The sequence below is a fragment of the Bos mutus genome, chromosome 16 (assembly GCF_027580195.1).
Source record: "Bos mutus isolate GX-2022 chromosome 16, NWIPB_WYAK_1.1, whole genome shotgun sequence".
Classification (NCBI taxonomy): Eukaryota; Metazoa; Chordata; class Mammalia; order Artiodactyla; family Bovidae; genus Bos; species Bos mutus.
In genome coordinates this window covers 9788439-9813421 of record NC_091632.1, presented here as the reverse complement: position 1 = coordinate 9813421, position 24983 = coordinate 9788439, and the positions used below count along the sequence as shown (strand labels likewise).

The 24983-nt window shown below is 42.0% G+C and overlaps 1 protein-coding gene across 1 annotated transcript in view; it reads left to right on the top strand.

Moving 5' to 3' along the window:
• The window catches only part of CRB1 (crumbs cell polarity complex component 1), a 161183-nt gene that overhangs the window by 36252 nt on the left and 99948 nt on the right, over nt 1-24983 (top strand). The window lies entirely within an intron of this gene.

Genomic DNA, 24983 nt, shown 5'->3' with positions numbered 1-24983 from the left:
AATTTTAGAATTTTTGTGTCATTAAATTTTATAATGATGTTACATTTTATGTTATTCAAGTTTGCTTAAGAACTTAGCGTATTTATGTTTACACTGAGAACAATGATCTAGTCTCAAGTAATCAACTATTCTATAGCGAAAGTTGTTCCCCGTTATCAAATTTAAAGGACTCTGTCTTATTCTATAATATCCTTACTCTAAACCCAGTGGAGATTTGCATGAACAGGTGTGTTTTTGTCTGTTCCCGTTTCTGAAACTTTTCAGAAGTTTGGAAACAGTCCTGTGTTTGATGATGAGTAGCAATTACCTGGAGAAGGCCATGGGAACCCACTCCAGTGTTCTTGCCTTGAGAATCCCAGGAACGGGGGAGCCTGGTGGGCTGCCATCTATGGGGTTGCACAGAGTCGGACACGACTGAAGCGACTTAGCAGCAGCAGCAGCAGTTACCTACAGTTGCATAGATACCACTGAGAAAACTAATTGCAACCTAGATTTCTACCTTATTTCTCTCTCAATAGATCCAGTGATATCTGAGGGCAATATTTCAGCTGCTGTTGGGGGTTTCTGAGAAAAGTAAATAAGGAATAAGAAAAATAAGGGGATGGGTCTATTTACACTTAGTATTCCCTTTTAATGTCTCAGTTTTTATGTGCAATGACCTTTGATTCTTGGCAGTGTTTGCTATAAAGTTGCTGTAGAGAATGTCCCGATTCACTGTCCCTTCTGTGAAAACATGTAGGATAAAAGTCTCGCCAGTGTCAATGTCAGGAGCAGGATAGTTCTTCCTGAACAGCTTCTAGCTTGCATGCTTTTCCTCTTAGTAAAAGGTGTGCAAATAAATCTTGATAAATGAAAAAAAGCATGAACTAAATCTTGCAATACATCACATTTCCCAACAATATAAGATGCTGGAAATCTTATAGGTAAAAGTGGGTTCTACAAGCATATAGGTTTTTCTACAATACATTTCTGTATTTACCCCACCCCTGGGATTATTTAAATTTCCTGTTCTGTTTCTTACCGAACAACTTCTTGTTCTGTTTCTTTTCTTAGTTACCTTATTTTCTTGTATTTTCTGAATTGTATGATCTTGGTGTAGTGTAAGTGATTTTGTTAACCACTGTAAGTTCCTCTTGAAACAAGGTAAGGGAGTTATAAATGTTTTTTCTTGGGTGTAAGGTTACAAGGAGGTCTATCAAAGTCAGAGGCCTCTGCTAATGTTGCCTCATCAGATGAAAGAACATGGCTGACCAATGTATTTGTGGATCCGAACAAGAGAGGCAATAAAATGCCCCAGGAAAGTGTGTTGGTCTTGATTTTTGAGGAGCAGCTGAGAATGACTTCATGAGTTAAGAAGTCCTGGGCTGCCCCAAGTATGGCTTCATGAAATTGCTCATTTTCCACTCATGTGACTTCCAAAGAGGGTTCTCAGAATCAGTTGTCCTTCAGATGGTGATTCAGGGTCACATGCATGTTTAGTCACTCAGTCCTATCTGATTCTTTGCGACCCCACAGACTATAGCCTGCCAGGCTTCCCTGTCCATGACATTTCCCAGGCAAGAACACTGGAGTGGGTTGCCATTTCCCTTCTCCAGGGGATCTTCCCAACCCAGGGATCAAGCTCTCCTCGCCTGCATTAGCAGGCAGATTCCTTACCACTGAGCCACCTGGGAAGCCCCTTTGTAGGCTGACTCTTATCAGTCTTATACATAATTTGTTAAATGTATCTTATACATATTTTTTTAGATATATACCTAAGTATTTCATTTTTGGAGTGCCCCTATAAATGGTACTGTGTTGTTAATTTCAAGTTCCATGTGTTCACTACTGTTATGTAGGAAAGCAATTGACTTTTGACTTTTATATATTAACCTTGTGCTCAGATACTGTGCTATAATCATTTATTAGTTCTAGGATTTTTTTTTCCAGTTCTTTCATATTTTATACATGAACAATCATGCTCCTGCCTTTTAAAAATATTAATGTTTATACAATATGCCTTTTTCCATCCTTATACTTTCAACTCTTCGTTGTTTAATTTGAAGTGAGTTTCTTTTAAATGTCATAATAAAAAAGCATATTATTGCATCATGCTTTTTAAAAACTGTTTGTCAATCTCTGCTTTTTAGTTGATATATTTAGACTATCTGTACATAATTATTGATGTGGTTGGGGTAAACTCTGCCATTTTATTATTTGTTTTCTCTTTGATTTCTTTGTTTCTCTTTTCTTACCTTTCTATGGGATACTTGACCATTTTTTAAGGTTTTCATCTTGATTTAGTTCTAGTATTTTGGATGTATTGTGTATTTTTTCATATGCACAATATGGTTCTTCTGCCTATTACAATGTACACATGTAATTCATAGCCTATTGGTATTAACATTTTACAATTTTGGGTGAAGCAGAGTAAAGCTCTTTTTCCATTTAGGTCTCTTTATCTTCCCCGCTTTAAAGTATCATTGTCTTGAGGATAAGATGGTATCCTAAATCTTATTTTAGTCATTCCATATAATTTAGAAAGTTTATGAAAAGGAGGGTGTTCTGTTCTGTTTACCTGCCCTCTCCATTGTTCTTTCTTTCTGCCTTTTGCCTCAAGATTCTTATGCTACTGGTTCCATCCTGTTCAAAGAACTTCCTTTAGCTTTTCTTTAAGAGTTGGTGTGTTAGTGACAATTCTTTTAGTTTTTATTTGAGAAAGTCTTTATTGCCCATTTATTCCTGAAAGACAGTTTGTTGAATATAGAAGTCATGGTTGACAATTCTTTTCTTTAAGCATTTGAAAAAATATACATCTCTTCCTTCTGCACTCTATTTTTCAAGTAAGAAATCCACTCTCATTGAAATTCATGGTCCCCTGTAGGTAGCGCATCTTTTCTCTGACTCCTTGCAGAGAAAAAGTATGGAGTGATAACACCTTCAACTCTATCTTTCATTTTCAAAATTTTATTTATGAATGTATCTCTGCATCTATTTTTTTTTCCAATTTGAAATTCACTCAACTTTTCAAATGTGTGGATTTATGTCTTTTGCCAAATTTAGGATGTCTTTAGCCAAGTTTTTCTTTTATTGCTCTTTCAGCCCTAGTCTCTTTTTCTTCTCCTGCAACTCTGATAATGTAAACTTTGTGTCTTTTCCTATTTTTCCACAGATTCCTGAGTTCTGTTAATTTTTCCCTCTTTTTTGTTTAGAATGGGTAAATTTTATTGATCTGTCCTTAAAATTCACAGATTTTATTCTCTTTCATCTCCTCTCCACTATTGTGCCCATCCAGAGAACTGATTGTTTCTCCTATTTTATTTTCCAGTTTTATAATTTCCATATTTTATCATCTAATTCTTTGCTGATATTGTCTATTTTTCCTTTTACTCAAGAGAATTTGTAATTGCTTATTAAATCATTTTATGATGGTACTTTAAATCTTTGTCAGTTTAAAAATATGATTCAGCTCAGATTGAGTTGATGACATCAGTTCACTTTCTTTTCTCACTCAAGTTGTGGTTTTCCTGATTCTTGGTATGATGGGTGATTTCTCAATTGTATCTAGGACATTTTGGACATTATGTTAGGAAACTATTAGTCTTATTTGAATTTTTAAAACTTTATCAGGCAGTCAGCTTTTTCGTTTTGACAAACAGGTCATAGTCTACTTCGGTGGGCTCTGCAAGCCCAATGCCCAGTTAAATTTCAGAGTCATGGCAGTGTTATTTTGGTCTGCTTGGTACATCCAGTGCCACTGGGGCTCCCATTGATCTCTGCTGATGATATATCTGTATGCAGGTCAGGAATCAACAGTTAGAACTGGACATGGAACAACAGACTGGTTCCAAATAGGAAAAGGAGTACGTCAAGGCTGTATATGTATCACCCTGCCTATTTAACTTATATGCAGAATACATCATGAGAAACGCTGGACTGGAAGAAACACAAGCTGAAATCAAGATTGCCGGGAGAAATATCAATAACCTCAGATATGCAGATGACACCACCCTCATGGCAGAAAGTGAAGAGGAACTCAAAAGCCTCTTGATGAAAGTGAAAGTGGAGAGTGAAAAAGTTGGCTTAAAGCTCAACATTCAGAAAATGAAGATCACGGCATCTGGTCCCATCACTTCATGGGAAATAGATGGGGAAACAGTGGAAACAGTGTCAGACTTTATTTTTCTGGGCTCCAAAATCACTGCAGATGGTGACTGCAGCCATGAAATTAAAAGACGCTTACTCCTTGGAAGGAAAGTTATGACCAACCTAGATAGCATATTCAAAAGCAGAGACATTACTTTGCCAACAAAGGCTAGTCAAGGCTATGGTTTTTCCTGTGGTCATGTATGGATGTGAGAGTTGGACTGTGAAGAAGGCTGAGTGCTGAAGAATTGATGCTTTTGAACTGTGGTGTTGGAGAAGACTCTTGAGAGTCCCTTGGACTGCAAGGAGATCCAACCAGTCCATTCTGAAAGAGATCAGCCCTGGGATTTCTTTGGAGAGAATGATGCTGAAGCTGAAACTCCAGTACTTTGGCCACCACATGTGAAGAGTTGACTCACTGGAAAAGACTCTGATGCTGGGAGGGATTGGGGGCAGGAGGAGAAGGGGACGACAGAGGATGAGATGGCTGGATGGCATCACCGACTCGATGGGCGTGAGTCTGAGTGAACTCCAGGAGTTGGTGATGGACAGGGAGGCCTGGCGTGCTGCGATTCATGGGGTCACAAAGAGTCGGACACGACTGAGCGACTGAACTGAACTGAACTGAACTGATGATATAAATGACACAGTTTACTTTTTGCAAGCTATACACGTTTGCAGTTCTATCACTTGTTAGATTAAAATAAATTTCCATCATGATGAAAAGTGTAATTGTGAATAATACGTTTAATGACAGACCTCCATTCAAAGAAACCATCAGAGTTGTTAAATATAGCTACAAGCTTTTTCCGGTTTTACAATTATAATTAAGGATGTATCTCTTGCTGTTTACTCCATGTACAGTTACGTCCCACGTTGAAAATAGTTGTGGTTGCATATTTAATGCAATTTCTAACTTTCTATAATGAAAAAAGTGAAATATATCAGAGTAGAAATTAACTGAGATTCCCAGAGAGATAGAAATAAAGAGAGCTCCAAGCCATGGGAATGGGAAATAGAGAAGGCACAGGCAAAAGGGGCGTGCTTGGCGCTTAGTCGTCAGTCGTGTCTGACTCTGTGCGACCCAATGGACTATAACCCGCCAGGCGCCTCTGTCCCTGGGATTCTCCAGGCAAGCATACTGGAGTAGGTAGCTATCCCCTTCTCCAGGGAATCTTCCCAACCCAGGGATTGAACCTGGATCTCCTGCATTGCAGGCAGAGTCTTTCCTCTTCCCTAATTATCTCAAAACCATTAATCATATTCTTTGGCAAAATTTCCTCACATACCACCGTAGCCATTTAGTGCCTCTAGCGGCAATGCTCAACTTGTAATGAGAATGGTGGATAAAGACTTGATATAAAGTCTGTTTACTTAAACCCACATAGATAATTTTAATGGTAAACTAAATCAATCTATAATTGGGGCAGGCCTGTTGTTGAAAAACACTGTTCAGTTTAGTCCAAAACTATAAATTATCTTTATTTTGTATGACCATCCTTGACCGCTGCTAGAAGGAATGTTGGCTGCTTCTTTCTGTCATGTTTTAACTTTTGACTTTGGGGCACTAGACTCAGTTCTAGGGATATAATGATGAAAATACGTGGTCTCCTCCCAAAAGAAAGTGAAAGAGCAGGAGGAAAAAGAGGCACAAGAATATAAGACAATACAGTAATTGCCACAATGAAGCCATAAAAAGGTGTAGCCAGAGAAATCAGGGAAGAAGACCTATGTCTGCTATTTATGTCAGATAGAAGTTAGTGGAAATTCCAAGAATGCAGATGACTTGGTAGTATTTTAATACAAATGATCGCGTTACTTCTAAACATTAAGAAAGGATGTTGTGACCCCGTGCTTACCCTTGAAGCACCGTGTTCTAAGCTAAATTGGAAACAATTGACTCATGTTTTTAATGTGAACATTTTGTTTCTGTTTATCAAAACGTGGTGATAAAACCTCTAACAAGTTTCCCAACTGCTCATAAGCCAAGTCCAATTTTCAGCTCTAACTTTCACTCGCCACCTCCAATTAGCGTTTCCTCCGTCGCTGGTCTCTGGAATGCTTCCTTGGTGCCTCCGAGGTGGGGCTCTTCTTCTGCCTCACCCATCTGCTCTGTGCATGGGAAGAACTGAGCCGTGCAGCAGGGAATCCTGCAAAGTCCTGGCTTCAAACCTCAGGCAAAAATAGTGGGGTTCTCAACAATGAACACCCCGATGAGAGCCACCTGGCAGAGTGGCTGCACATGGGGCCCCTCGTGATCAGGTTCATCCGCCTCTAACACAGTGTTGCTAAAAATGCAGTGTTCACTTCTCCTTAAAAGTTAAATCCTGTCATCCTACCCAAATCCAACTAAAATAGACACGTAGGGCTGAACATGTAACACAGAAAGCTTCCTATATTCGTGAAGCGATGAAGCAAGCATATGGGGCCATCAGCAGCTCCTGCCCACTGAGAAATCGCCCAGAGTTCGTTCCTTTGTTGTTTCAGGCTCGCTGTTCTTAGAGGTGTACTTCCCCCCTTAATAATTTCAAGTTTGAGACTGTAAGTCCTAAATAACTTGAACAGCTATTAGATGCACATGTAAAGCTGTAACCCTAGAAGAGAAAAGCTTGCTTTTATCCTTATTTACTTAATGAAGTGTTTATTAATATTTTCAATAGATTCATCCAGTTCACTTACCTTTACTTTTACTATGAATTTTAACATCTATAAACAAAGCCCTCCTTAGTACAGGTATGAGCACAGTTCTGCATGTACTGCTCTTGATTTAGCTGTCTCAGCTCTAACAGTTAGGAAAGCTGTGTCACCACTTATATATCCATTGATTTTAAAATCATCTTCATTATGCTTACTACCTACTCTCTACGAAGGTATCTTGTAGGGAAAATTAACGGTCATGATTTAGACGGTCGAATTCAGGCCAGATACAGAGATGGCCGCATCTGTGAGACCCTGAGGACAGAGAGAGATAATAACAGCTTCTCGGGCTGTGGCTTTATTGCTTTACTGTCATCATTGTTTAGTCGTTCAGTTGTGTCCAATTCTTTTGTGACTCCATGGACTTTGTAGCCCACCAGGCTCCTTGTCCATGGGATTTCCATGGCGAGAATACTGGAGTAGATTGCCATTTTCTTCTTCAGATGACCTTCACCACCCAGGGATCGAACCTGCGCCTCCTGCATTTGTCGGTGGATTCTTTACCACCTGGGAAGCCCGTGGCTGCTTTATTAGGTTAGCATTATTTTGTTGACATAACGTGAAACAAGCTAAGGAAAGCTCTCAAATGGATAATCAGCAGATAGATGTCACTTCTCCAAGTATTCTGGCCAACATGTATTAGGAAAAGAAAGCTTTCTAAAACAGAAGAATAAAACCATGGCAAATCCTTCACCTTGAAGTTCATAATTAAATTCTCCATAATCCACATTGTCATGCCACTGGTGCAACTTGGATTCTATTTTTGTGTGAGAGATGTGGGCCATAAGACCTGTAAGGGAAGTAACACTCCCCAATAATAGCCAGGTGTTGTTAGAGCAAGAACTAGAAGTGGATGTTCAGAGACGAGGTCGAAGATACTAGGAGCTGAGCTTATGGGAGTCCGCACTGCACGCCTGCACACGGCCTGGCAGCAGTTGGTTTGCTGCTGGTGAGGACAGCTATTCATTCATTCCCTGCTGCTCAGGTTCCCCCAGCGTTTCTTTAAGCACGCTAATCTTAAGAGGAGAAGGGGATGACAGAGGATGACATGGGTGGCTGGCATCATCGACTCAATGGACATGAGTTTGAACAAACTCCAGGAGGTGGTGAAGGGCAGGGAAGCCTGGCGTGCTGCCTTCCATGGGGTCTCAAAGAGTCAGACGTAACTTAGCAACTGAACAGCAACAACAACAGTGTTAAGAAAGAACAGTATTAGTGACCTCCCCCGACCTCATCAAAGACTGCAGCTCTTTCACCAAAGGCCACTGCTGCGTTCTGTATTGAGAGGCTGTCTCTGGACAGGCACGTGGAAGATACTTCAGAAGCACCTTTTCCTCCGTCAGGCACCCCTCCCTAACCACGTACACACACACACGTTTGTCTGGAGCTTTACTCCAGCCCTGAGCAGCTCAGGTCCCAGGACAGCATTAGAACCTTAGATCAACCAAGTTTACTAAGGAGTTAGGTCTGTTTTTACAGTAAAAGGTTCTATTATACCTGCTCTTGGTGAAAACCAGCCCTCCTTCCGCAGTAGCCCTCTTCCGCCTCTCCCTCCTCAGTCACTGAGCAAATACTCCTGGAAAGGCTGGAGTCAGCGTTGGCTGTAAGTTTGTTTAAAGCTCCGCACATGACTTGCAAGTCCGCTTACCTCGGCACTCACAGGCATCCAGCACCCCGGGTGCTTTCACCCAGGCCAGGCGAGCCCTGGTCTCTGAAGCCAAAACGCTCTGTACTTTGCCTAATTTCACCTGATTCCCACCCTCTTCTGACCTACCTCCTATATGCTAAAGGTCTCAACATTTATTATAAACTCCATTATCGCTCTCCTTACCTCCTTTTTATTTTTCTTTTGTAGTGTAATTGACTTACAGTGTCATGCTAGTTTCAGGTGTACAGTGAAGTGATTCTGGGATGTGTATATACATGTGTGTGTGTGTGTGTATACCTATATACACACGTGTATTTCAGATTATTTTCCATTATAGGTTATTATAAGACATTGAATACAGTTCCCTGTGCTTTATAGTAAATCTGCTGCTTATTTATTTTATGGATAGCAGATTTGTATCTGACAATCCCAAATTTCTAATTTATCTCTTTTTGGATAGATTACCAAATCTATCCCTTTGGTAATCATAAGCTTGATTTCTATGTCTGCTGCTGCTGCTGCTAAGTCACTTCAGTCGTGTCCGACCCTGTGTGACCCCATAGATGGCAGCCCACCAGGCTCCCCCGTCCCTGGGATTCTCCAGGCAAGAACACTGGAGTGGGTTGCCATTTCCTTCTCCAATGCATGAAAATGGAAAGTGGAAAGTGAAAGTCAAGTTGCTCAGTTGTGTCCAACTCTTCGCGACCCCATGGACTTCAGCCTACCAGGCTCCTCTGTCCATGGGATTTTCCAGGCAAGAGTACTGGAGTGGGGTGCCATTGCCTTCTCCGATTTCTATGTCTATGAGTCTGTTTCTTCTTTTTTCTTGTTCATTAAAAATAGTTTTTGTTTTTTTTTAGAATATAGTTGATTTACAATGTTGAATTAGTTTCAGGTATACATCAAAAAGAATAAAATGCTCAGGAATAAACCTGTCCAAGGAGGCAAAAGACCTATACTCAGAAAATTGTAAGGTACTTATGAAAGAAATAAAAGATGACACAAACATATGGAAAGACATACCATGTTCTTGGACTGGAAGAACCAATACTGTGAAAATGACTCTACTACCCAAAGCAATCTATAGATTCAGTGCAATCCCTATCAAATTGCCAATGGCATTTTTCACAGAATGAGAACAAAAAATTTTACAGTTTGTATGGAAACACAGAAGGCCATACATAGACAAAGAGATATTGAGAAAGAAAAATGGAGTTGGAGGAATCAGGCTCTGATTTCAGACTATACTACGGAGCGACAGTAATAAAAACAGTATGATAATGGCACAAAAACGGAAATTTAGATTGATGGAGCAGGATTAAAGTCCAGAGATAAACCCGTGCAACTATGGTCACCTAATCTACTACGAAGGAGGCGGGAGTATACAATGGAGAAAGACAATCTCTTCAATAAGTGGTATTGGGAACTGGACAGCTACATGGAAAAGAGTGAAATTAGAACACTCCCTAATACCATACACAAAGATAAATTAAAAATGGACTAAAGACCTAAATGTAAGGCCAGATACTATGAAACTTTTAGAGGAAAATATAGGCAGAACACTCTTTGACGTAATTTTGAGCTGTCTCTTAGAGTAATGAAAATAAAAACAAGCAAAAGGCACCTAACTAAACTTAAAAGATTTTACACAACAAAGGAAACAATAAACAAAACAAAAGACACTCTCAGAATGGAAGAAAATATTTGCAAATAAAGTAACAGATAAGGGATTAATCTCCAAAATACACAAACTCATGTTGTATATATAATATTGAGTTCTTAAAGCTCAATATTAAAACAAAAATGATTAAAAAATGAGCTGAAGATCTAAATAGAGATTTTTCCAGAGAAGTCATACTGAAAAAGTAAAGCACATGCTAAAAGGCTAAAAAGCACATGAGAAGATGCACAGCTTCACTAATTATTCAGTTCAGTTGAGTTCAGTTCAGTCGCTCAGTCATGTCTGACTCTTTGTGACCCCATGAATCGCAGCACGCCAGGCCTCCCTGTCCATCACCAACTCCTGGAGTCTACCCAAACCCGTATCTATCGAGTTGGTGATGCCATCCAGCTGTCTCATCCTCTGTCGTCCCCTTTTCCTCCTGCCTCCAATCCCTCCCAGCATCAGAGTCTTTTCCAATGAGTCAGCTCTTCACATGAGGTGGCCAAAGTACTGGAGGTTCAGCTTCAGCATTATTCAGTTCAGTTCAGTTCAGTTCAGTTGCTCAGTTGTGTCCTACTCTTTGCGACCCCATGAATCGCAGCACGCCAGGCCTCCCTGTCCATCACCAACTCCCGGAGTTCAATCAGACTCACGTCCATCGAGTCAGTGATGCCATCCAGCCATCTCATCCTCTGTCGTCCCCTTCTACTCCTGCCCCCAATCCCTCCCAGCATCAGAGTCTTTTCCAATGAGTCAATTATTAGAGAAATGCAGATCCAAACTACAGTGAGGTATCACCTCACATGGTCAGAATGGCCATTATCAAAAGTCTACAACCAGTAAATGCTGGAGAGGGTGTGGAGAGGAGAGGACCCTTCTACACTATTGGTGGGGATATAAGCTGGTACTGCCACTGAGGACAACAGTATAGAAGCTCCTTAAAAAACTTGAAATAGAGCTACCCTATGACCCAGCAACCTCCCGCCATAATCTCCTTTTCAAACATTTCTTTCACCTACATGCTTTAGCTACAATCTAGCTATATTCTCAGAATGCTATTTTTCTGCAATCCTTGAAAATGGTGGTGGTTTTTTATTCTTCTCCAAAATCCCATCTTTGACTGGTTCCCAAAGTCAACTCAACATCCTTTCCACTTTATTTCTACCTCTAGGCAATTGTTCCTTCCTTTTCATTCAAAACCCCACTCATTTGAAAGAATGTGTCTTCATATACGGGCTGGTGTCCGATGTCTCAGATGGTGAGGAATCTGCCTGCAATGCAGGATGATGCCACCTACATGCAGCCTCTTCTTATTGTGGTTTTCCTCTCATCCCCTGTACCTTTCCATCAGCCATTGAAAAGTTTACTATCTCACTCCTCTCCTCATTCTTGGAGACACCCGTATAGAATACCCCTGCAAGCATCATTTCCCAGTTGTTCGACCTCCTTATTTCCAAATGACTCTGACTGCTGCCTGGCTACTTCCATCACTTCTGTGGTCATGATCTAGACCTTGTTGTCACCAGTAACTCATGGAAAACCTCACTTTCCATTCTTCTGCTTTCTGACTACAGCCTCCACTCTTCCAGTTCATTTACATGCCAACACTTTTTCACTGCACCTCGTCAATTGTTCCAACCAATTTTCTACTCATTGCCTCACCTTCTGTCTCAGCTAAGACTTCACCGTCTAACCCTACAACTATTTCCTTGCGGGTAACCTCAGCTCCCCTGATCCTGTCTCTCTCCATTGTACTTACCTGGCAAAAGTACACTGGTGATTAAACTTCACACTTCATCTTCTCCACTCCTACAAGCAATTTGAGCTTGGTTGGAGAAAAACTCACAACTCAAACACTTAACTCACGAATATTGCTTTAAATTTATGACCAAAAATTTTGAGGAGACTCCTAGCCCTTAGACAATACTCCTTTCAGAGTTCTACTTCCCAAGATGACCTTTTTATACTTTCTCTTTCTCCAAACTTCGATTAACTCCTCCCTCGTTGTTACCCTCCATTGATTATCAGGTGTCTAATTTCATTCAGAGAAGAACCACCTCATCTTCCCTCAACTAAATCTATTGTTGGATCTGAGATTTGATTTTATCCTACTTGTAAGGTAGCTCATAATTTAGCATGTTACTGCTTCGTGGATGCTGGCAGAAGATATAAGAGTTTTGAGTAAGGGGGAGAAAGGCACACACAGCAGTCGGCATGGACAGTGTTCACACTGTTTTCTCTTGCACTCAGTCCTTGCAGGGTTGACACACTGTGGGCCCAGGTGAGAATTACACAGATGCAAATCAGGAACACGGAGTTGACAACTCACTGTTTCTATAGCAAGCAGTGTGAAGCCTGCTCTTTGTCCTAGAGGGAGATTTTCCGTGACTTTATCCTCAGAGTTGTTTCCTGCCATCAAATCCTGAGAAATGGCCTGGGTGAAGGGAAGTCAGAGCCTTTCATTCTTGGCTTTCCCAGCCAGGGCCTGCAAGGATGCACAAGGTCCAGGAATCCATCCCATGGTCTGATACTTTCAAGGGTGAGTGCAAACTTTTGGCTGAATATGCCACTCCACTAGCCAACTTGATTGATCTGACTGGGGTCAAATCTGATCTAGTTCCCTCATTTAGCATTTGGTTAAGGATATTATCATCAGGACTCTGGGAAACAGGATGAGGTCAATTTGCAGTATTGACTTCAATTCCACTCCTCAAGGTCCAGGACTCAGCAAACTGGGAATAAATCCTAAGGTCATCAATGGGCCTTATTTCAGTCAAGATGTAGTCCAAAGCCAGTCAGTGACCCACACAAAGAGTTTAGACTGACCTGCAGATCTTTGATGTTTTTACAGGGGCAGTAGATGAGTAACACTTGCCCCCAAAGGACAGACATTCTCCCACATACGAATCCATAATATCAAGGACCACAGTTTTCTCTGGTTTGGAATTTGTTGTTAAACTTGTTTTAGATCATTGCTACACTGGTTTAGCTAACTGGTACATTGGAGAGCATCACTGAATAGTTTCAGCCTCGACTACTGTATAGGACAGTCCAGAGCTTCTTGGGCATCAGGAGAGGCATGTGAATTTTTGCCATTAAGATCAAAACAAGATTGTAGGGGTCCTTCCCTGGTGACTCAGTGGTAAAGACCTTACCCACCAATGCAGGAGACATAGGAGATGCAGATTCGATCCTTGAGTCAAGAAGATTCCCTGGAGGAGGAAGTGGCAACCCACTCCAGTATTCCTGCCTGGAGAATTCCATGGACAGAGGAGCCTGGTGGGCTACAGTCTGCAAGGCTTCAAAGAGTTGGCCATGACCAAGCACCTATGCATGCATTCCTTTGTCTATACAGATACAAGGTTGAGAGGGGGTGGGTTCAGGACCTGCCTTTGGTGGTGTCAGGCATGCAGAATAGTTTAGGACCAGCTGGCTGTGTCCAAGGAGCTTTTCTGTTTTTACAGCATGTAGACAGGGATGACGAACCCAGTAGCAAGTTAAATGGTCAGCTGCATCTGCTGCTAGATTCACCTTGACCTGCTAGACTCAACAACCAATCAAACACCTTGATTGTTTGGCCAGCTAGTGGTACTGAGTCCAAGGGACAAGCATAGTGAGCTCAAAGTGCCCATCCCCAAACCTCCTGGGGTCTGAAGTGTTTGGTCCTCAGATGCTGGGGTGGTGGTTCTCCCTCCATGGCCCCAAGACTGGAGTGTATCCCCAGGAGCTGTAACTCTACCTTGTCTCCAACCATCTACATACAACATCTTTCGGGGAGTGGTTCAGTTCAGTTCAGTCAGGTTCAATCACTCAGTCGTGTCCAACTCTTTGTGACCCCATGGACTGCAGCACACCAGAATTGGTGATGGACAGGATAATTCTCTGAGCTTCCTCAAACTCCTGTCCATCAAGTCAGGGATGCCATCCAACCATCTCATCCTCTGCCATCACCTTCTCCTTCTGTCTTCAATCTTTCCCAGCATCAGGGTCTTTTCCAGTGAGTCAGCTCTTCACATCAGGTGGTGAAAGCATCAGCACCAGTCCTTCCAAAGAATATTTAGGGCTGACTTCCTTGAGAATTAACTGGCTTGATTTCCTTGCAGGGAATGGGGTTGGATGTAAATAGGAAAAGGTCATTTAAAAAACCTGCAGAGGCCCACTATACTTGCCAATATGGTCCAAGCAGGCTACTACTACAGGAGGAATCTGTGGCAGTATTTTCAACCAGCATCATTGTCATTATGATCTAGGACAATCTTATTTCAGGAAAAGAATCAGAATTCAGTTTGAGTCCCTTAGCATCTCCTTTGGGGTGGGGGAGCTCCACTCAGAGTGGGTGCAAAACAAGCTGGTCATTAGGGGAAAGAAAGACGCTTCAGGTGCATTAATGGTAAAGGCAGAATCATGAATTTTCAAACTAGGTTTATATAACCCCTCACCTCTTTGATCTTGATCATTACCCAAGAGGTAGCCTACAAGGGGTTAATATTTTCATGCCCAAACTGCCTTAATAAGGTGTGTGGACCAGGAAGAGGTGACGGAGATAAAGTCAGGAATCATTTGGGGTTGGTTTGCAGTTACACTCCTGGGCATGTATCTGAAAAAAAGACAAAAGGTCTAGTTTGAAAAGGTATGTGCACCCCGATGTTTATAGCAGGATTGTTCACAATTTCCAAGATATGGAAGCAACCTAAGTGTCCATCAACACAGACGAATGGCTACACACACACACACACACACACACACACCGGTGGACTACTGCTCAGCTATAACAGAAGAAGGAAATTTTGCCATTTGTAGCAACATGGATGGCCTTAGAGGGTGTGATGCTAAGTGAAATAAGTATGGATTCAATACGTGGGATCCAAAATACAGCAAACTGGATATAACAAAAAAGGATTCAGAGAACAAAGGACAAAGGACTGCTACCAGTGGGGACAAACATTGGGATTCCATACAATACAATACAAAAACTAATGGATATAACAAAAAAGAAACAGACCCACAGATACAGAGAACAAAGGACTGCTTACCAGTGGGGAGACAGAAGGGGAAATACAGGGATAGGGGATAAATAGGTCAAACGATTAGGTATGAAATAAAGTACAAGGATATATTTACAACACAGGGAATGAAGTCAATGTTTTATAACAACTAAAAAGGGAGTATAACCCTTAAATATTGTGAATCGCTATGCTCTATACCTGTAACTTAAATAATGTCGATGAAACTTTTAAAAAGTCTATATCACTTCTCAGTGGTGTAAGCAGCCTTATCAGAGAATGAAGAAGTGTGGAATGTCCATTGTTGATGTTGACTAGCTGTCCCTTATTGGGTGCCTCTACAAAAAAAAAAAAAAAAAGCTTCTGTAAGATTGCAGATGTTCTGGAAAGCTGAAAATAAGAGTCAGCTGACCAGACTGGAACAGCCACAGCGTAACCTGAAAATGTCTAAGTGACAAGGTGCCAACATCAGTCCCCAAGGAGGGTCAGAGAGCCAGTGGTCAGTTTTGTAGGAGGAGACAGGGAAGATGCTCCTCTGTGAAATGTGGTCTCCTTCACTGCAGAACCACTGGACCTATTTTGGCAGGAGTCAGACTCTGCCATGCAGTGGTCCTTCCAGCTCACAATCGTGTCTTCCACGGGGGTTGAACCTATTCTTTCGTCTGGTGTGAGAATGGATCCAGACAGTGGTAACAGTGACCTGAGTGGTTCAGGCTTGATGAGCATTTTGATTCAGTCTCATTAGACATCGTGGGCCCTTCCCTTGGTGATCCGTGTGATTGGACCAAGCTGTCTCATTGGTGGTTGAAATTTCTCTCCATGATTCAAGGCCCTAAATAGGAGCATCTATAACTGGCCAGCCTGTGGTCTTCCAAGTAGCAGATCATTAAGTGTAGCCCAAGAGGTAGTAATGAAAACAAAATGCCTGGTCCTTAGAATATTGATTGTCCAAGGCAAGGAGGACCAGCTCCCATGAGGTCACTGTGCTGACCAGTCCGTACCTCAGTCAGCCTTCTGTAGTTGCTGGGACTGGATGACCGATGCTTTCCCAGAAACACCATCAGCCCCAAGCATCAGAGGATCCTGGTGTCTGTGGGCAGAGGGCCCCACTGAGTAAGCAGTTATAGTCAAGGTAATTGAATGGGAAATAAAGTGTTTTTCGCCCCCAAAGGGATACCTGCCATGTGCATTCATGTGTGCTAAGTCACTTCAGTCGTGTCCGACTCTGCAACCCCATGGACTGTAACCCGCCAGGCTCCTCTGTCCATGGGATTCTCCAGGCAAGAATACTGGGGTGGGTAGCCTTTCCCTTCTCCAGGGGATATTCCCAACTCAGGGATTGAACCCAGGTCTGCACTGCAGGTGGATTCTTTACCAGCTGAGCCACCAGCGAAGCCCAACAACACTGGCCTGGGTAGCCTATCCCTTCTCCAGCGGATCTTCCTGACCCAGGAATTGAACCAGGGTCTCCTGCATTGCAGGCAGATTCTTTACCAGCTGAGCTATCAGGGAAGCCGTGGTGAGTTAGGAATAAAGCCAACAGCCACCAAAAAACCACACAGGTCCCAACTGGAGGGCAGGCGGGCTGGGCAGGGGCAGGTTTGCTCTTGAGGCAGAGCGGGGAGGGTTGCCCGAAACCTGTTCACCCCACTGGGTCCTCACCCCAGAGATGCAGCCCAAGTGTCAGAGTTCCTTCCTCCCCTGGATCTCCTGATGGCTGCTGAGCCCCTGGACCAGGAGGCCCCTCCGTTTCTACCCTCTGCGCTCTGCCCTGTCAAAGGGGTCTCACCAGGCAAGAGCAGCTCCGCCTCTGGGTGAGGTGGTGACTCGAGGTCCTGTGTGGGTGGGCGTGTTTGTCCTTCAAGGCACTGAGGTCATGGGGCAGAGGGAGGGAGGCACCCAGGGCCGTGGAGGGAGACAGCAGGTCCTCACCAGCCAGTGTGGTTTCGAATCATTCGATTTCAGTTTCACGTGACGGTTTGTGACTCACCCGAACCAACCTATAACATTTCATCTATCTGAAACCCTGTGACGAATAGCCAGGTCCTCTCTGTTGACAGAATCTATGTCAGCTTCCAGTTCTTCTTGACTCAGCAGCACAGACACGTTGCCCCTTGGCTGGAGTTGTGCTGCTTGTTGCTCTGTTGCCAGGACGACACCCCTTCCTCCTCCCGCCTGAGAGAGAGCTGGCACCCAGCAGGGCTGTTTATTTCAATGCTACCCCTGCTGCTCAACTTTAGGAAGGATGGTGTGGGCCGGTGAGTGAGACAGGGAAGCAGGAGACCCACACCATCGGCAGTAAGCCAGGCTGATTTTTGTCCTAAAGGGAGATGTCATCTCATTCTTCAAAGCTGCTTGCTGCAACACCCAACCCTAAGTATTGACCCAGGAGAAGAATGCTTGGGTCCTGCATTCTTGGTTTACACATCAAGAACGTGCAGTGGTGCTCAGTCCCCAGGGCAGACTGAATCTCTGCCGCTGACCTGTTTGCCTGTTACTCGCAACTCACCACTTCCCAGCATCTGCCCATGTTTGGCATTCTGCCCCCTGCCCCCATTACAGTGCTCCCACTCAAGGCTCTCCACCTGTATGTTCCATACAGGTGTTCCTGTATGTTCCTTCTCAATGACTCAGGGACTTGCCTTTAGCAATTATTTCTTCCAAATCTTACATCACTGATGTCCTGCTGCTGTTGCTGCTGCTGCTGCTGCAAGTCATTTCAGTCGTGTCCAACTCTGTGCAACCCCATAGACGGCAGCCCACCGGCTCCCCCGTCCCTGGGATTCTCCGGGCAAGAACACTGGAGTGGGTTGCCATTTCCTTCTCCACATTGATGTCCCTTCTATTCTAAGTCATCATCAACTTGACTATCCTCCATCTGGGAAAGACATGGTCTCCAGAATGCCTGACACCCTCCAGGTGTCACCCCACTTCTCTATATCAGCCTTCTCCAAAGAGACGTCTACTCTTAACCTACTCTCTCACTAGCTGTTAACTCTGTCTGATCAGACTGTTCCTACTGCTTCAGAGGAAACTTTCTCATCAACAGTTTTGCCAAATCAACCATTTCACTAAGTCAAAGCTTAGTTTTTTGTCCTCATCTTGCTTGACTTCTCGGTGCCATTTTATAGCTGCTCTCTTTCATTTTCTGGATACAATTTCTTTTTTTGACGTCTGCCGCCTGTTCTTCCTGCTCGCTGTCTTTCTATTGCTAGTGTGTTCTCTATTTTCTAATCTCTAAGGCTGTCCTTAGATATCTTTTTTCTGTTCACACTCACTGTCTAGGAAATTTCACATACTTTCTTGACTTTAAATGTTATATAGATGTATATGTTGTCAAAATTTTATCTCTTGCCCAGACTCATAATCTTCCTTTAACTTTTACACTTAGATAACTAAAATGATTTTTAAAGATAGTATATACCAAATTAAACCTGTTGTTTTCCCCTCTTCATGAATTCCAAAATTAAAAAAAAAAAAAAAAACTAACTAAAGCAAACCCAACAAGCAATGAGCAGCCACCAGAATGATAATAACAAAGATATTCTTCCTTCTCCATCTCAGTGATGTTAATAACATATTCACCTAGTTTGGCCAAAAGGTGAAAAGTCATATTTGATTTTTCTCTTTCTTTAATCTCACATTCAGTTCATCTACAAGTTTCATAGGTTTCTCTTTCAAAATATATCCCAAGCATGACCAAGTCTTATCATCTCTACTGTTCCTATGCTTCTCCAAGACACTTAACGTGACTCACTTTGACCACTGTGACAGTCTTCTAGCTTTTTGGGTGCTTCTTCCTTGAATCCCTAAATCAGATCCCCCTGAAACTTTTAATGTCCACCTAATCATAAAAATCATCCACTCACACATTTTAATGGCTCCTTGACACTTTTTACAACCCCTTACATAACCTGGCCTTGGACTTGCTCTGTAGACTTCTCACTCTTTATTTAGCTACACTGGGTTCTTGATATTGATTAGGCCAAACTTATTCCTGCCTTGAAGGCTCTGCATTTCCTTTACCTTTCCCTGAAAGATTCCAAGTCTTTGCACAGCTCCCCATTTACCTCTTTTAGGTCTTTGTTCAAATGTCACTTCCCCAGAGAGAGATTTCTGGACCTCTCTAAATAAGATGCTCCTCTCTCTCTGTCCCAACACATACATATGAAAGTGAAAAGTGAAAGTCACTCAGGTGTGTCCGACTCTGCGACTCCGTGGACTATACAGTCCATGGAATTCTCTAGGCCAGAATACCAGAGTGGGTAGCCTATTTCTCCAGGGGATCTTCACATACATATACATACTCTATTTCCTTACCTTAATTTCTTCATCTTGTTTATTGCTATCTGATTGTAAGCATGTGTGCACACCCTCTTCTGTTTATTTTTCCCTTTTCCACTCCAGGGATCTTCCAGCTCTTTGACCCCTGTGCACACCAGGCTTCTCTGTCCATGGGTTCTTGGGCCAATGTTTGCTGCTAAGTTTCACATACATACACTTTGAAAAATAAAGTCACGGGCCTTGTTCACCGAAACTTGGTCTCACCATGTCGTTCTTTCTCTTACCTTCTGGCTGAATTCTTCAGCCTCTTTTCTCCACTGAATTTCCTCACTGAGCTATCCTCATTCTATTACTCTTTATATCCTTAATTAACATTTAATTAAGCAGTTGTTTCCTGATCTTCGCCTACGCCGTCTCTCCTTCGAATACCCTGGATCAGCCGGGGCTGGTATTTTAAATGTCCCATCTTTATAGGAAGACATCCCTATCTTTAAGTTTATCAATAATTTAAAGATTTACAGGTGATAGATACATGTACATGTATAACTGGATCACTTTGCTCTACACCTGAACTAAAGCAGTATTGCAGTTGCTTTTTCCAATTTGAGTTTCCTGATTTATCTTCCTAATTGTGGGGGAGGGGGAAGGGGATAGGGTAAAGCTGTGTATTAGGCCCTTTCTGACACATGAAGTCTTCAATCCTTTCCAAGTATCATACAATCATGCATATGATAGCCATTGTTTAAAATTTCTTAAACCTATCCAAGCAAAATTGCTAGCTCGCCACAAAGTCAACTTTTTATTTAAATTGGATTCAAACTTTAGATCAAGATCAACTTATTAATTGAATTTTTCCAGGTAGTTACAATAGCTTTTTAAAAAATCATACCATCTTTTTCTTGAAATATAGTTTATGTACAATATTATCCAGATGTACTGTGATTTGATTTTGCTACATTATATAACTGGTAACCATCTGAAAGTAGTTATTGACCATATTTTTTTACGCTGTGTCTATATCCCTGTGACTTATCTATTATATAACTGGAGATGTGCACCTCTTAATCCCCTTCACATGTTTTGCCCAGCCCTGAGCCACCCCCACACCTTGCCTTTTGATTTTGGCAGTTATCCATTTGTTCTCTGTGTCTATACGTCTGTTTTCATTTTGTTTTGTTTTTTTAGATTCCACTAATAAATGAGATCATGCAGTATTTGTCTTCTCTGTCTAACTTATTCTACTTAGCATAATACCTTTTAGATTTATCCATATTGCCACAAATGTCTTAAAATGCCACTAAAAATGTCATTTTTTGTGGCTGAATAATAGTTCTTTGTATATTACAAATCTTCTTTATCTATTTGTCAGTCGATGGATACTGAGGTTGCTTCCATTTCTTGGCTATTGTAAATAGTGCTGCTATGAACATAGGGGTGCATATATCTTTTTGAAGTTGCGTTCTGAGGGACTTTTTGGGAAAGTTTTGCTGGATAGATTTTTAGAGCAGCCTCCACACCGCGGTGGTTGCAGCAGCATCTCTGGAGAATCCCCTTTTCTCCGCCCTCACCAACACTGGTACTTGCTGTCTTTCGGATGACAGCCACTCTGACAGGTTTGGGTGATAGCTCAGTTTGGGTTTGATTTGCATTTCCTTGACGATTAGTGATGTTGAGCGTCTTTTCTCATGCCTTTAGGCCATCTGTATCTCTTTAGAAAAATGTCTGTTCAGATCTTCTTCCCATTTTTATTTACTTATATTTTGGTGTTCAGTGGTGTGAGTTCTTTGTACATTTTGGGTATCAATGCCTCGTCACATATTATTTGTAAATACCTTTTCCCTATCAGTAGTAGCCTCTGCATTTAGTTGATGGTTTCTTTGCGTGAAAAGTGTTTTATTTAGATGTAGTTCCATTTGTTTATTTTTGCGTTTGTGACCTTTGCTTGAGGAGACATAGCGCCAAAAATATTTTTTAAGGTTGATAAGGCTGATGTCAAGGAATTTACTCCCAGTGTTTTCTTCTAGTTTTATGGTTCCGGGTCTTACGTTTACATTTTTAATCCATTTTACTCTTGTGTATGGTATGAGAAAGTGGTGCAGTTTCATTAGCTGTTCAGTTTTCCCAACACAATTTATGGAAGAGATTGTCTTTTCTCATGGTACATTCTTGCCTCCTTAGATCAATTTACCATAAATGTGCGCATTTATTTCTAGGCTCTCTATTCTGTTCCACTGATGGCTGTGTCTGTTTCTGTGCCAGAACCACTCGTTTTGATGCCTGTAGCTTTGTCGGATGGTTTGAAATCAGGGAGCCTGATGCCTCCAGTTCTGTTCTTCTGTCTCAAGAGCGTTCACAGCTGTTTTACTGTGTAGGGTAGCCTGGTTTACTGCCATCTTTCTTCATTCTTAATCTCTCTCTCTCTCTGTCTTGCTTTTGCTCATCTCTCTCTTTTTCTCTCTTATTTTAATAGTTCTTAATAAATTCATTAAAATTTTGGATTCCCTAATCCAAAACTCTGTCAACCTTTCTTGACAGAAGAGGAACTAGACTCATTTTTAATGGCTCTGAGATGAAGTTGTGTAAGGAAGTTATTTCAGGCTAATTTTCACTTCCTCTCGTGGTGGTCTGACCCTGACAAGGAAAGTCTGAATGAAACATTTCATAGATGTCACAGATACTCTGCTGCTATAGCTGTACACACACACACACACACACACACACACACACACATATAAATTCTCTTCTTCATGGGTTTTCTTTAGAAGCCTCCCTCCCAAAATTATAGTTTACCTTATCCTAAAGAACCACACTAATCCAGATACCATTATTCCTCTTCCTTTTTTTGTTTTTGCATCTTGTAAACATTTTATCAAAGTATAACATACATGCAGAAAAGTGCACATGTCACACATTTATAGCTTCATAAGTTTGTTGTACAGGGAGCATACTCATGTATCCAGAATCCAGGTCAAGATAATGATTAAATATATGCTACTTTCTTTTGAAGGAGGCAGCTAGAATCAGCATAGGTAGCAACAAAGGCAAAATTCAGTTCAATCAAAGGAATGACTTTCAAGCAATTAAAACCCTCTTACAAATGGCACAAGCATCTCAGGAAGAAGAAAGGGTCCACGGGATTGGAGTTGCTCCTGGGTGGGAAGGATGACGTCCTTCACTGAGTGGTTGGTTGAACTGGATGACTTCTTTGATTCTTTCCAACTCTAAAAATGTATGTAAAAATGAACTAATGATCAGCATCATAGCAGTAGCACAAGGCAATTATAAATGTGCACAATGGCATTCCATTTTCTAATAATAAAGATGATATTTCAAATACCCTTTAAAATGACTTTTCAATTTCATAGAATAGTAGGATGAGATTTTTGTTTCCCATATTTATAAAATATTTTATTCTACATTAAGAATTCTATCCACTGACATCTTGCTAGAGGTTAGAATAAGTTTCAAAAGAATAAGTTTCATTTGATAGTTTATATCTAATCCCATTTTTGGCCCAGTTCTGCTGCATAGTGAAATTTTTATATCCATTTTTATTGAAACTATGTGAAGAAAGCTGAGCACCGAAGAACTGATGCTTTTGAACTGTGGTGTTGGAGAAGACTCTTGAGAGTCCCTTGGACTGCAAGGAGATCCAACCAGTCCATTCTGAAGGAGATAAGTCCTGGATGTTCATTGGAAGGACTGATACTGAGGCTGAAACTCCAGTACTTTGGCCATCTCATGTGAAGAGTTGACTCATTGGAAAAGACTCTGATGCTGGGAGGGATTGAGGGCAGGAGGAGAAGGGGACGACAGAGGATGAGATGGCTGGATGGCATCACCGACTTGATAGACGTGAGTTTGAGTGAACTCCGGGAGTTGGTGATGGACAGGGAGGCCTGGCGTGCTGTGATTCAAGGGGTTGCAAAGAATCGGATCTGACTGAGCGACTGAACTGAACTGAACATAATTTTATTTTAACACAAAGACGCTGCCTAGATGATGACTGTAAAACTTTTTCTTTCTATAACTCCACACCCAGTGGTCAGCAGTAGAATTAAGATTTCATTTTTCTGTATCTTTTCATAATGTAGAACTTTGTTTCTTTAACATTCTTCCATATGTGGCTACTTCATTTTGTGATTTAAATGTTTTAGCATGTTACTTCGTCAGGTATTTAGTAAGTAGGAAGAAAAAGACAAATAAAGATAGAAGCTGTCTAATTTTCTACTTCACACCTGGGTTCTGCAGAGCCTAAGGTGATTAAACTGAAGGCAGCATTCCTTTTGAGTTACCTATTAAACAAATATTCTGGAATATCATCAAAAGTTTTGGCAAAGGAGAATCATTTTTTGGATGGGAGGTTAAACAAAGGCCAGGGCCTCAAATTTATCTATTTCTTTGAATGAGTTTTAACACCATTGACCTGGCCAAACTCCAGTACCATTCATTATCTCTTGCCCGTCTCAATTGCCCTTGAAATGTTACTAAGACCCTATATTTCTTCTCTTAACCCACTTTCCTACTATTTCTTGGGGCAGCCATCCAGCTGTGGTCTTTCACTTAAGTAGCTAGATTTATCTGGCAGAAAAGGGCATCCTTGTATCTCTTATTCCCCCACAGAAGCAGGAGGAAGCTCAGAGAATTTGTTCCAGTGAAAAGATTTAAACAGCTTAGACAAATCGGTGAGAGAATCCAAGTAAGATAATCCAATTTCTCGTAGTGCATTCATTAGGAAAAATGATAGAAGCAAGCACCCAGCTGCGCACTTAACTTCAACCACAGTTAAATTCTGCAAAGCCCCAAAGGCAAAACGCTACGAGAAATTAAAACACTGGGAAGCTTTGCACGAAGACACCTTCCAGATCATCTGAGGCCGTCTTTGCCTTTGAATTCTCGCAGTTGGCGCTTGGGCACTTTGATCCATGCCGGCTGAACACGTCACCACCACAGCAGGCTGTGCAAAGCAGCCCAGCGGGATGGAGGGGTCCAGGAGGCAGCACGCTGTGTGCCTGGCACATCTCGTCTTGCTGAACTGTCCTTGTGGGTGAGAGATTTCAGCATCCAATCATGCCTCCCACAGCAGCAGAAAAAAGCAGAGATTCCTCCGTGCCTCCCTGTTTCCACGGAGGATATATGTCTCTTCTCGACCCCATTATCTCATCTGACAGCCATTCCTGTTCAAATTCCTCCTCTTAGATCCTGACAGATGGTTAATTACTATCAGCTTCAAGACTCTTCCTTTAAGCAGTACCTCACCAGCACCTTCAGCCACTTCTGTTACTCGGGTCCCCCATTCTGAGTTTCCTCTCCCCGTAGCCTGTTCAGGCAGTGGTCATTGTGTCATAAGAGAATTTTTCAGTGACTTTAAGGAATATTTTGTAATAGAGACATGAGAGGAAAATGTTGTTGTTGTTGAGTCACTGAGCTGGGTCCAGCTCTTTGCGACCCCGTGGACTGTAGTCTGTCAGGCTCCTCTGTCCGTGGGATTTCCCAGGCAAGAGTACTGGAGTGGGGTGCTATTTCCTACTCCAGCGGATCTTCCCAACCAGGGGTCAGACTT